This window comes from Carassius auratus, unplaced genomic scaffold (assembly GCF_003368295.1).
Source record: "Carassius auratus strain Wakin unplaced genomic scaffold, ASM336829v1 scaf_tig00030951, whole genome shotgun sequence".
Taxonomy (NCBI): Eukaryota; Metazoa; Chordata; class Actinopteri; order Cypriniformes; family Cyprinidae; genus Carassius; species Carassius auratus.
In genome coordinates this window covers 1-13,717 of record NW_020525886.1, presented here as the reverse complement: position 1 = coordinate 13,717, position 13,717 = coordinate 1, and the positions used below count along the sequence as shown (strand labels likewise).

Here is a 13,717-nt window from a genome sequence, read left to right as displayed (position 1 = left end):
GTTGACAGAAAACGTTCTTAGACCAATGTTCCCGGAACATCTTTAGGACGTTATCTGTCCTTGATGAATGTTCTTCTAAGGTTGACAGAAAACGTTCTTAGAACAACGTTCTCGGAATGTCTTTAGGACGTTATCTGTACTTGATGGATGTTCTCATAAGGTCTCTAGAAAACGTTCTTAGACCAATGTTCCCGGAACGTCTTTAGGACGTTATCTGTACTTGATGAATGTTCTTAGAAGGTTGACAGTAAACATTCTTAGAACAACATTCTCAGAACGTCTTTAGGACGTTATCTGTCCTTGATGAATGTTCTTCTAAGGTTGACAGAAAACGTTCTTAGAACAACGTTCTCGGAACGTCTTTAGGACGTTATCTGTACTTGATGGATGTTCTTATAAGGTCTCTAGAAAACGTTCTTAGACCAATGTTCCCGGAACGTCTTTAGGACGTTATCTGTCCTTGATGAACGTTCTTAGAACAACGTTCTTGGAATGTCTTTAGGACGTTATCTGTACTTGATGGATGTTCTCATAAGGTCTCTAGAAAACGTTCTTAGACCAATGTTCCCGGAACGTCTTTAGGACGTTATCTGTACTTGATGAATGTTCTTATAAGGTTGACAGTAAACATTCTTAGAACAACATTCTCGGAACGTCTTTAGGACATTATCTGTACTTGATGAATGTTCTTATAGGGTCTCTAGAAAACGTTCTTAGAACAACGTTCTCTGAATGGCTTTAGGACGTTATCTGTACTTGATGAATGTTCTTATAACGTTGTTAATGTTCTTGTAAGGTTGATAGATAATGTTCTTAGCACAATGATATCTGAACATCTTTAAGACGTTATTTGTACTCAATTAATTTTCCCAATGTTGAGAGAAAACAATTTTAGAACAATATTCTTAGAGCTTTCAATTTTATTAATGTAATTTCTAAATTAATTAATTGCTAAATGTTGTTATGGTGTTATCCTAAAATATTATGATAACAGCATGTCCTTATATTTTCAGGTTATTATGAACGTTATCATAATGTTGAGAGAAACTTCTTTCTTATAGGCTATATAAAACATGAATAGAATACAATGGAATACATTAGGATAGAAAAATAAATGTATTTAAATATGAAACTACAACCTTGAGTATGTGGTGGCTAATCGCCTGAATGTAATTTATAATTATTAATTATATATCTTTTTGAATTTATTGAAGTCACTTCGGGGTATTACGTGAATGGCATACACTGTAAAAGTGAAATTTGCCAATTGAAGTTAATTAATTTAACTCAAAAATGTAAAAGATTATTTCATCTTAATTTGTGATTTGAACTCAAAAGCTATTTAGGTTAAGCAGAACTCAAGCTAAAAAAATACATATTAATTTATTGAATCTACCATACAATCTATTCTTTTTAAGTATAAATGGCTGACCACAAAATATTTAAAAGAATAATGAACATAATTCGTGTTTTCAAACAGAGTAAAAAAGTAATTATTTTACTCGACAAAATAATATCTGTGTGTTTCAGGGGGCAAGGAACTCGACCGGAAGTTGAAGTCGGGTGGGGGCTGCCATCTTTTAGCAGAACTTCACTTGCGTTAGCATTCCCATTGACTCCCATTCATTTTTGCGTCACTTTGACAGCGAATAACTTTACATCTGAGACGTTTAAAGACTCCGTTTGTCCATTATTTATTTCTAAAGATACACGACAATGTATAAAGGGCTCCATTACCTTCTATGTTACATTATGGCCCCGTATAAACAGTTTTTGTAAAAAATAGGCTAACGATTGCGTCATAACCACTCGTCTCTCTGTCGCATTACCGTACAGACAGGAGGAGAAGCTCGCAGGCAATTAACTTAATATGGCGTAGTGGCGTTACATTTTAAAATACTATACAAAATAATTAATCAGAATACTTACTCCTGCTCACTCACGCCAAAGAAATCCCCGCTCAAGCTCGCCGTCTCTGCAAGATTAACGATGGCAGTTTGCACGCACAGCCACTTAGAAGATTTACATCTGTCAGACAGGTTGCTGACATCGTCAAGCTTCGTTTGAGTCTGCGCGTCAGAAACGGAAGTGCTAAAAAACGCTAAAAATGGACTTCACTTGTCTCAATTGAGTTCCAATGGGGTCGCTGTGTCCATTTCTTTTACTGTCTATGGTGTGTTTTTCAAAAACCGCGCGCATTTTTCAGTCAGTCATGTCACGTGCACTCCGCTCATCCACACTACCACGCTCACTCACTCGCTGATGGGATCACAGCAGGATTAACGTTATTCGCGAGACACGACGCGGTCATGGTAAAAAATACAGGTACGTTAACGTTAAGCATTTCGAGCTTCTTTAATCCCATTTAAAGCACTCTAAAGTCAACTTTATCTGAAAATTAACAAGCTTAATTATCAAAATGTGTGTAACTCTAGCTAAGGTTAGCACAGGAGCAAGGTGATAACGCACCATTAAGTTATATAAAAGTTATCAACGGTGTTAAGTGTTAAATAACAGTTCGTCATTGGTAAATTAAGAAGTATTTTTGTGGTTTATCACATTAACACAGCGTAAGACGAGTCCCGCAAAAGTGTAACGTTATTTTCAAACTAATGTTACCGTTAGAGAGACGCTGATCTCTAACCGTCACTCCAGCCTCAGATCTGAAGCGAGGTAAAGCGAACACACATTCACTGCATTAAAACCCCTTTAACCTTTGTGTTCAGTATTACTGAATATCTGTAGGTTTCATCTAGAATGTCCCATCTGATGCTGATCAAGTTTATTAAATCCGCCGAATGTTTAACAAATGGGCTGGAGACCGTTTATAATGGCTGATTAACGTTAGTTAACATTTTACAGTTATTTGCTCCTCACGTTGTCTAATTTAAAATTCATACTAACAAATTGCTGTCATACTTTGAAATCAATGTTTTCAGTGCAAAGGTAGAGAGTGAAGGTGTGGTGGTATTGGCAGCAAGAAGGCTGCAATAATATGGGCCTGAAATGAAGTACCGGTAAGTACTATTCACATTAAACAAATTGATGGGCTTTAGAGTTGTACCAGATGTAATTTGTCACGTTAAAAACAGTTATTTAAATACATTGTACTTTTGTTTTTATTTTTTGATGATTTGCTATTAATGCAGATGTAATGGTGACCAGAAATGACCAGCAGCACAAATGTTAAGTCTTCTGAAGCAATTCTATACTTTTGTTTTATAAGTTCTATGTTTCTAATCTAATTGAATATTAGATTAATCAAATCATTAATACACAGATGAAAAATAACAAACCAACTAAAGTCCAACAAGAATGACATCATGACATCTAAGAACCAGTCATGTTTGATTCAGATTAGGGCTCAGCGATATGTAAAAAAATCTTGATATTGGCAAATTTTTTGTGATATTCAATATATATCTTTATATATTTTATATAATATATATAGATAATATAAATTTAATTCCTATAAGTAATTACACATTGCCATGTTTTAACACATGATTATAAAAATAAGCTGTCCATAAATGTTACTTAATTGTGAGTTAAATTTCTCTAATTTTGTGTTTTGTCTTCAGGAACATTATCAGTCATTCAAGCTATGATCCTGGCAGATCTACTTCCTGAAAAGAAGACTCAGCAGATCTTTTCAAGACACACTAGGTAGGACACAGTTCAGGACAACTTTATATTTACTTGGCAACATTTTTCTGAAATCAGCAGAAATTACTGAATAGTTGATCTAGGGATGTTCATTTTAACCGGTTAAACGTTAACCAACCATTAGGGATTTTGACAAAATTAAATTACAAAGTAATTTTTTAAAAAATATTTTAAAAGGTTTGCTGCATATTTAAAATATGCTACTCGTATAATTTTTATTTTATTTTTATTTTTTGAGAGAGAAAAAAACACAAGTCACTTATTATTTCATTCAGAAATAGGCCTAAAGGCTATTTTAGTTCCCCTCACTCCCCAACAAATCATTTCAATTAAATGTATTTATTCAACACAAATTAAAATGTTTCCATATTCACAATGTATTTGAATAAATAATATTTATTATGTACTTAGTTTGCATTCTATTTAGGGATGTACATTTCAAGCAAAAGTAATAATCGATAATCGCTTTGTATTATTCGATTAGTGGTCAATAATTGCCCCCCTCCTGCGCATGCACCCACACACGCATAAACACACACACATAAAAAGAGAGAGAGGGAGAGAGACTATTCAGGCCTTTAGTCTGTATGATGATAAACTGTTGAATATATTAGAGAAAGGTCTATCCTAACCCAAGCCAATTAATGGTTGTATGATTGCTAAAGCATATTAATATAAATCCGAATGATGGCAATTAATAACATAACAGTCCGTCTATTATCAACTGCTCACTAGATTGTAGGAGCCTATGACATTTCTGTTTTTTTAAAATGAGCATGAACATTCATAGCATTTTTAAATGAAGTTTACAGATTAAGATTAGAACAGATTAATTCAGACATGATTATTAGGCTTAAAACACATTACGTGTTAAACAGAATGTCATAAAACACGGTATGCGTTAAAACATGTTGTGAACAGCCTGAATGAAGGCACTAATTTGAATATTAAATGTAATGTATGTATTTATAACAATAACCTATTTCATATTTTTATTAAAAAAAAATTAGCATGTCCACAGTTCTAGTTATTGGCAGCACTACCCTCTGATTATGTCTCCCTTTCCCCGCTGGCCTGTAGACTGCGCTTCACGCTCCGGGCCATTGCTCTGTCCATCTCTGTTACCCTGTCAGATTCTGTCCTCTTCCATGAAAAAAGTAGGTAGTACTTATATGGGCCCGACAAACCGAGGGGGAGCTTTTAATTGAAACAAGAGAACTAATTATAGAGCCTTACATGGCTGGTCGTTTCGATTCTTTATTAATTTAATTCAGAAATATGATTGGAACATTTTATGTTTGTTAAATTCAAGTTTGTTTGTTTTTTAAATAGCCTACAAAGCGACCAGCTCAAGACCGTGAGTTGAGCAGTTTTGATCAGTTTATCCTTCTCAAAAAAAAAGAAAAAAGATTAGCGTCATAATATTTTAGTAATTAAGTCAAAACTACGACAATGAAATCATGTTACATTGCATGAAGTAAAATTGAATATTACACCTGTAATTTAAAAAAAAGGAAGTGGCACCTGTCATGCTTCACGTTAAAAACGAAAAACAGCAATAGGCTTACTGACGATTTTTTAAACTCAAATTGATTTATTTCAAGAGACACTGGTTTGTATTAAATTGTTCTATATTTTTTTTTCAACATGCACTCAAATATTTATCCGTTATTATTTTCATGCTGCAAATATTTGATTCACATGCATGCCGCATGAAAGGAGGCGAATATCTCACTACAGATTAAAGAGCGTAAAAAACATTTATTGTTTGTATTTTATCTTAAAATTGACAGAAGCCTGAGGCTTTGTGTTATAATAAAAAGTAACAAAGCCCAAAGCTTATTGCGATTAAAATAGGGCTGAAACGATTCCTCGAGTAACTCGATTAAAAAAATTATCGAAGCAAATTCCTCTGCCTCGAAGCCTCTTTTAATTTATTTTAAAATCTCACGTCAGGTTCTTTCTCAATTATTTTTTTTTTATGTGACACAACGCATTTACGTCACCCACAAAGCGAAAGGAGACACAAGGAGTCAGTAGTGTTTTGATTTGAGGGCGCGGGCAAACGTAAAGAGAACGTCGTGGCGTGTGTCCATTGCAAGATAGAGCTGGCATACCACAACTAGAGCCCTATGATTTCCGCGACGCAGAAAACGTGGAGGGAATCACGGAATCCAGTCATAAAAACAGATTTTACAGTTTAACTCGGAATGGCACGGAATTTGCCAAATTTTGAATGAAATAATCGAAAATAGGTCATTGCACTTACATCAAATCATAGTATGGACTAATATCTGTAAATATTAAGCCGGAACAGTCTATTTAAATATGAATCCTGCATGTTCTGCGTGTCTCTGGTAATGAATGGAGCAGAAGCGCGTCTTCATTCATTAAACACACGGAAGCGCGCATGACGCTAGCGGTGATTTCAGCGTCTGCTGTCTCACCAAATAAGGACGTGAACACATGAAGAACATCTCAAGAACTGCACTGAAAATCACTTCATGAGCATTTGACCATTTGATTTGATTAAAACTAGCGTCACATCACATACACAGAACTGTAAAGGTATGTCAACCCGTCAAAATAAAAGTCCAGTTTATTTAAGTTATTGCGGGTTAGTACTGAAAAGTTAAGTTTGCTTAATTTTCAATAATTAAAAGATTAATTAAATTAATGTTTTATGTGTTTAATGTGCATCTATTTAAAACCCCAATTGAATGGCACTTAAATGCACTTAATTTAACTTTATATATAACTTTATTGTCATTGTTCACAGTACAAGTACAGACAGAGAAACAATGGGTAGTGATTAAATGTTTATTTTTTATGTATGCATTGCATTCTATGCATTTAAAAAATAAAAATATTTTTTTATATAAAAGGAAACTTAGTTGTTCATTTTAAGAGACCCAGGAGTCTTATTTTCTCTTGCATAATTAATATTGCACTTTAATTAAGCAAAAACGCATTTTAACTGATTACTCGATTAATCGATGGAATTTTTGGTAGAATACTCGATTACTTAAATATTCGATAGCTACAGGCCTAGATTAAAACGTTACATATTATTTCCAAGCTTACCATAATTAAAAGCTTGCGAATAGTCACATAACGTGTTATGTGAACATAAAAACATAACATGTTCATATGTAAAAATCAACATAACGAGTCAAATTTTTAAATGGTTTAGAAACATTTTATGGTTATCAAACCAGTGGAATATTACATTTTAGTCCTTCAACAAATAACAAATAATTTTAAAGCAGCTAGCTCGTAATCACGAATTACGTGGGAGACAGGAAGTTTCTCGCTCTGCACAGTGGAGTGGAGTGTTGTCATGGTACCAAAATTTCAGTATTCGGTACCGATACCAGTGAAAATCCACGGTTATCCGTACCAAAGCAAAACACAAAAATATTCTAATTAAAAAAAAATAACTTTTTAGCACTAAAAATAAAACCAATGCCATTCTTTTTACTTATTTACAATTTGGTTTAAAGTTTTTCTACAATTTATATAATTATGAAAAACAGTAAACAAGTTTCACCCAAATTTAATTTGTCTTTTAATTTATGAAATGTAAACACATTTTATTTCTGGTAAATAAAGGGGATTTTCTAGTCAAATTAAAACGTGGAAGAAATATTGTGATTTATTTCTTTAAAAAATTAAGTTTTATAAATTATTTCAACAGTAGTAGTAGTATCACATACATTTTACTAAATAATAGTAATATTTCTAGCACAATGTCTTTATGTAAAAATTAACTTTTAGGCCTAATGAATGCATATTTGTCATTTTAACTGAACTTAAGACTGGTGGTGATGCTTAAGATATTTTTGGTCATTGATGGTTTCTGTAAAAAAAAATAGTAATAGATCATATTAATTATTATTAAAAGATAATACTACTACTAATTCTACTATCATACTAATGTATTACAATGCACTATGAATTGATGAGCTGCTGGGTTCATGAGTATTAATCACGTTGTCTGCGTTCGGTCAAACTGATTTGCTGAAATCAAAACAGGGGAGGGTACTAGATCAGCGCCAGCCAATGAAATTGCCATTTGCGCATTAGCTCCGCCCACTACCGGAGAAACCGGTATGTCTTCTGCTTGTTCAAAAATGAATATGAATAATTCTAAATTTACTCCATTACAGGAAAAGACAATAAAGAATAGTTTACATATAGCGTGTCGATTCAGCGTGGTAAGACTCTCGCTCTCTCTTTTGCATGTGTGAGAAACTGAAAAGATCTCTTGATGGAGAGAGAACTCTGAAGCTCAGATGCTGAAATTATGCGCTTCAGTCTATGTAGTAAACAAACCCGCACGTCTCTGCCATTCATTAATACACACAGAGACGCGCAGAACACGGATTCATATTTCAAGCAACATTTGCGTTTTAACATTTACAGACACTGGTCCATATGGAGATTTGATTTGATTCATTTATGCTAACTTTGACAAATTCCATGACTGTCCATATTAAAATGTAAGTTTCATTTTCATGACTGGATTTTGAGATTCCAATTTTGAGATTGAGATTGTCTGCTTCGCGGAAATCATAGCGCTGAACTGGGTTTGAACGGGACCTCGGGACTACGGGTACTTAAAGAAACCTGGTACCGTCACTTTTAAATTTTTTAGTACCGACTTGGTACCGAAGTACCGGGTCTTTTGAGAACACTAGTGGACTGCATCATTCTGTTAACTTTGTGGTTCATTATTTTGAGTCGTTTGGGATGCGGTGAGACAGAAGACCCTCTCACAACATATTGCTTTATAATTCTATGGCGTTTGCCCCTCCAAAATTTTCAATTAATCATGCTGCACGTGTCAGTAGTTCCCTCGCGCGGTTGCTCACACTGCAGGTGTACAGCACACTAATTAAACTGAACCGCGTTCTGGCCCACTTCTTCCAACCAACCGCGTCCGAGCGCAGCACAGAGCAATCACAGTCACCCGAACTGGGCTTTGGGGGTAAGAGATGCTCGGGCACGGTTCACATCCTTAAATCATTAAATCAACTAATCGAATATTCAAAAATCGTGACCCATCCCTAATTCTAATATCAAATAAGTTTAGCATAACATTACGCTGGTACGGTAATAATAGCCTGACTACGTCAGACTTCCTACTTCCGCTCAATTTCATTTCGCTTCTGTACTCAGTCTGATACAGCGTCAGAGCTTTCTGTTTGCCACCGGTCTGGAAACAGCCGGGCCAATCAACGAACAGAGGGCGGGCTGAGAGCCGTGACGTAGATGCGTAGATTAACTTCGCATAATCTGCAAAAGTCGTTTACAGCCATGTTCACTCTGGTATTTCGCTCGCATCATCATGTGTTTACAACAGGTTTACAGTGGAAGTTCAATCATAGATTTGAGTTCGATGCATGATGTCTGTGCTTCGATGCGGCTGTACAGGCGCATAACATACGTCTTAACTAAACGTATCTGATTGGCTTATGGGTAACCAATGATTTTAAACTTCAGACAAGCGCCCCCTAGCGAGAGAGAAAACACTTCTCTATTATGCCATTCCAGACTCTGTCTACGAAGCAAAGTGAAGTAGCAGAGTCTGGTATTACCAGGCTACGGTAATAACACTTAACAGCACTGATTTTACTGCATATTTAAACTGAGCAGTGTGGCTGCATTGTCCAAGTAGAAAGTTTAACTGTGTCACCCTCATGTTGTTCACACCCATTTAGACAATTATTTGTATTTTTTTATAATCTTTCATCATTTTTGTCTTTCCATTGAAAGTCTAGGCAGTAGACTTATTATTTCATAGGAATTTTGTAATAACACAGTTTGTAACATCAGCTAATCTGTTTACTTTACAGATGGAGCGCGGAGAGACCGGACAGTTCCCACAGTGCTAGTTTTTCAGCACCCACACCCCCAACACAAATTCAGATAGAAGTTTTTAATAATAAAAAGTTCATATGATAGTTTATATTTAGCTATGAAGCAATAGTTTATTGTCATAAATATTAAACTAAATATTAAAGTTCTTCTGTAGTGAAAATCAAGTTTTTATGCTGTTTTTTTGTCTTTGTGGCATTAAATATTGCTACATCACAATCCAATAACCAATCACATCTAAGAATAATTTCCTATAGCATGCCAATACCAGCCCACAAGCACAAAGCTAAAGACAAATTATAGCAAAAAAATTAGATTTAATATTTGACTACAGGGGACTTACATTTTTTTTTTTACAAGATATGAAATTTTCACCAGTCTGTTCAATGTGTTGAAAGTGAAAGTGATTATCTTTAATAATTCAGATACCTGTTGAAATGCACATGTAATTGAATGCTTGCTTGGATCTGGAATGTTGTGTTAATAAATGTTATGCTGAAAGAGAATGTTGCAACAGTGCTAACCTGAAAATAAAATTTTATTAAGCTACACTTTGTAATGTTCAAATTAAAGTTTATACAATGTTTTATTCTTAATAAAATTTAAGTGGAAAGAACATTGTAGGCACATTATGCTGACCATAAAATAAAGTTCCAACATTTTAACGTTCTTGGAATTTTCCAAATAAATGTTAATAGAATATTGTGTTTAAATGAAAATTACGTTGCAGGAACGTTATGCTGACCATACTGTAAAATAACGTTCTAGCAACGTTAAGCAAACTGGACATTTTAACGTTATTGGAATGTTCAAAATAAATGTTCATAGAACGTTATATTTTTTATGCAATGTAAGTTTCAAGAACGTTGTAGGGACGTTATGCTGACCATAAAATAACATTCTGGGAACGTTAAGCAAACTGGACATTTCAACGTTTTTGGAACATTCTAATTAAACGTTCATAGAACGTTATATTCTTTTATGAAATGTAACTTTCAAGAACGTTGTAGGAACGTTATGGTGACCATAAAATAACATTCTGGGAACGTTAAGCAAACTGGACATTTCAAAGTTTTTGGAACATTCTAAATAAACGTTCATAGAACGTTATATTCTTTTATGAAATGTAAGTTTTAAGAACGTTGTAGGAACGTTATACTAACCATAAAAAAACGTTCTGGGAACATTAAGCAAACTGGACATTTCAACGTTTTTGGAACATTCTAAATAAACGTTCATAGAACGTTATATTTTTTATGAAATGTAAGTTTCAAGAACGTTGTAGGAACGTTATACTAACCATAAAAAACGTTCTGGGAACATTAAGCAAACTGGACATTTCAACGTTTTTGGAACATTCTAAATAAACGTTCATAGAACGTTATATTTTTTATGAAATGTAAGTTTCAAGAACGTTGTAGGAACGTTATACTAACCATAAAAAACGTTCTGGGAACATTAAGCAAACTGGACATTTCAACGTTTTTGGAACATTCTAAATAAACGTTCATAGAACGTTATATTTTTTATGAAATGTAAGTTTTAAGAACGTTGTAGGAACGTTATACTAACCATAAAAAAACGTTCTGGGAACATTAAGCAAACTGGACATTTCAACGTTTTTGGAACATTCTAAATAAACGTTCATAGAACGTTATATTTTTTATGAAATGTAAGTTTCAAGAACGTTGTAGGAACGTTATACTAACCATTAAAAACATTCTGGGAACATTAAGCAAACTGGACATTTCAACGTTTTTGGAACATTCTAAATAAACGTTCATAGAACGTTATATTTTTTATGAAATGTAAGTTTCAAGAACGTTGTAGGAACGTTATACTAACCATAAAAAAACGTTCTGGGAACATTAAACAAACTGGACATTTCAACGTTATTTGCAACGTTCAAAATAACGTTTCCACAACCAAAAGGGAACGTTAGCAAAACGTTCTCACAACATAAATTTGTTAGCTGGGATGACCTGAGATGAGCGTTGATGGACTGTGGATTAAATATGATTAAATATACTGCAACTTGTGGCTGTGATAACTTAAAATATTTAAAACGATTTTCTAGGACGGACATCAAATGGATCAAATCCAGCGAGTAACATTTTGACATTCACTAAAAGTGCTAGCCGTCTACCATTTCTCTTGCCATCCCTATGCGTTTTCGTAATTAACACATTTACTTTCATTTCCGTCTTCCTCGTGGGTTTTACTGGTTCTTTGTTAACAGATTTACACCGCCACCTACTGAACAGGAGCGTGGATATTCTGGCGTTTCAAAACCGGTTTTATTCTTCTTCATGACGCATAACATAGCATTAATTAGAGTGCCCCTTTCTCAGATATGTGAAAACCAGTACTTTTTTGTTGAAGTTGATTGAGGTTAACAGGTCTTGCAGTTTTGCAAATTGAATTGTAAATGCATTACCTCCATTACCTATCTTAATACATAAATATTCTGCATATTCATTCTTCTCTAGTTTTTGATTACGGCTGATGGTCATAAACTTCACATGGCGATTTTGAGAAACTGTGGGTAACATTTCCATTATATCATAGAACAATAAAACTAAAAATTTGACATTTGATTTCCTTATGCTAATGTTTGAGATTATGTGTTTTTTCTGCATTTTTGCTGAAATACACAAAACACAATTTAGTATTTAGTTCAAACTTGTATTCAAACTCAACTGTACAAAAGTACAACTGACATGCAAACTATCATGTCTTTGTTTACAGCAAACACATCTTTTGTCTCACATTATAAAATATACAAAATTTAAAAAATATCTAAATGTAAAAATATATCAGAGTCAAAATGTGCTAATTAGAATTATGATTAGCATTAATCGCAGTTTAATCCCAAAATCATTATGATTATAGACTCTATACTGAAGACCCAGAATCCTCTCTGCTCTGACCACTGACTCCACCCTTCACTGCTCCACTTTTACTCACAACTCACTTAGGACGACAAGGAAACGAGGAGCTCTTCAATATCACAGTCTTCCAATCACAAAGGGACCATATGAATATATGGTAGGAATTTCAGAACCAACAAACACAAACTAAGAGGGCTTTTACACTGGGCTTGTTTGCTGTGGTCCGAGCCCGAGCGCAATTACGAAAATTAACCATGGTTTTACTACAAATAAAACCAAAAAAAACCATGGTTACTATAGTTAAACCATGGTAACCACAAAATAACCATGGTTTTGCTATATTAAACTATAGTTTAACCGTGGTATTTGTAGTAAATCTGTGGTTATACAAATGGTAGTCAACACGCCAAAAAAACATGGGTTACTACAGTTTTTACTATAATAAAACCATGGTTATTTTCCCGGCGTCACCCGGATTGTTGGTCTGCTTTCACACTCATAGTTGTATCAAACCCAGGTGCCTTTGCAGTCAACTTACATCATCGCACACACGGAAAACGAGAACACAACGCAACTGAGCATAGTTGTATTTTCTTTTTTTTTTTTTTTTTTGGTGCTATTATGCACAGCATATTAATACATTTTAATTATTTAATTTAATTTTGACTCTCAGGAGTGTGTGGAATCAACCTCGGCTCTCTCGTGTGTTGAGGAACAATGATATCGACAGTGTTATGCATGCACAGGTTACTTTACTTCCTGAACAAGTGCGCACCCGAGTCCGTGTTGCTTGCACATTGACGCAAACCGCACCAAAGTTCGGGAGCAACCGAATTCAGACCATCTTCTTCGGCATTAAACCGCCAGTTGTGAAAGCCCCCTAAAACGACTGGGGCTTTTAAACACAGGATAATTGGGGAAGAAGGATACACACCTGAATCAAATTAACAAATCGACATGAGGAAGAAACTGGATCACAGAGAGACAGAAAAAACAAAACTAAAAAACACAGAGAGATATGTCCATAAACCTTACAACCTGTGAATATAACAATTAATAATGAATATAAACACTAATCCAACAATAACCATTCAATATCAAATATCATTCATGCACATGATTATTATTCTTTTTTTTTTTTTTTTAAAGAAGTTTAAGAAAAGAGTTAATGTTTGAATAGGCTGTTCACGGTCCAGTCTGTGAAGAGAAATCAGTAGAGAAAGCAATCAGTGTTGGCTGTAAAGAATATTTCAATTTAAAAAGTAAAATGAAGTTTCACA

General features: G+C 34.2%; 1 long non-coding RNA gene across 1 annotated transcript; it reads left to right on the top strand.

The window, feature by feature from the left end:
- Window positions 1-2,249: 2,249 nt before the first annotated feature.
- On the top strand, window positions 2,250-9,680 carry LOC113080341 (uncharacterized). The gene is made up of 4 exons (XR_003281840.1): window positions 2,250-2,325; window positions 2,940-3,017; window positions 3,582-3,666; window positions 9,525-9,680. It is a non-coding gene; the product is annotated as an uncharacterized LOC113080341 (long non-coding RNA).
- The last annotated feature ends 4,037 nt before the right edge of the window (window positions 9,681-13,717 follow it).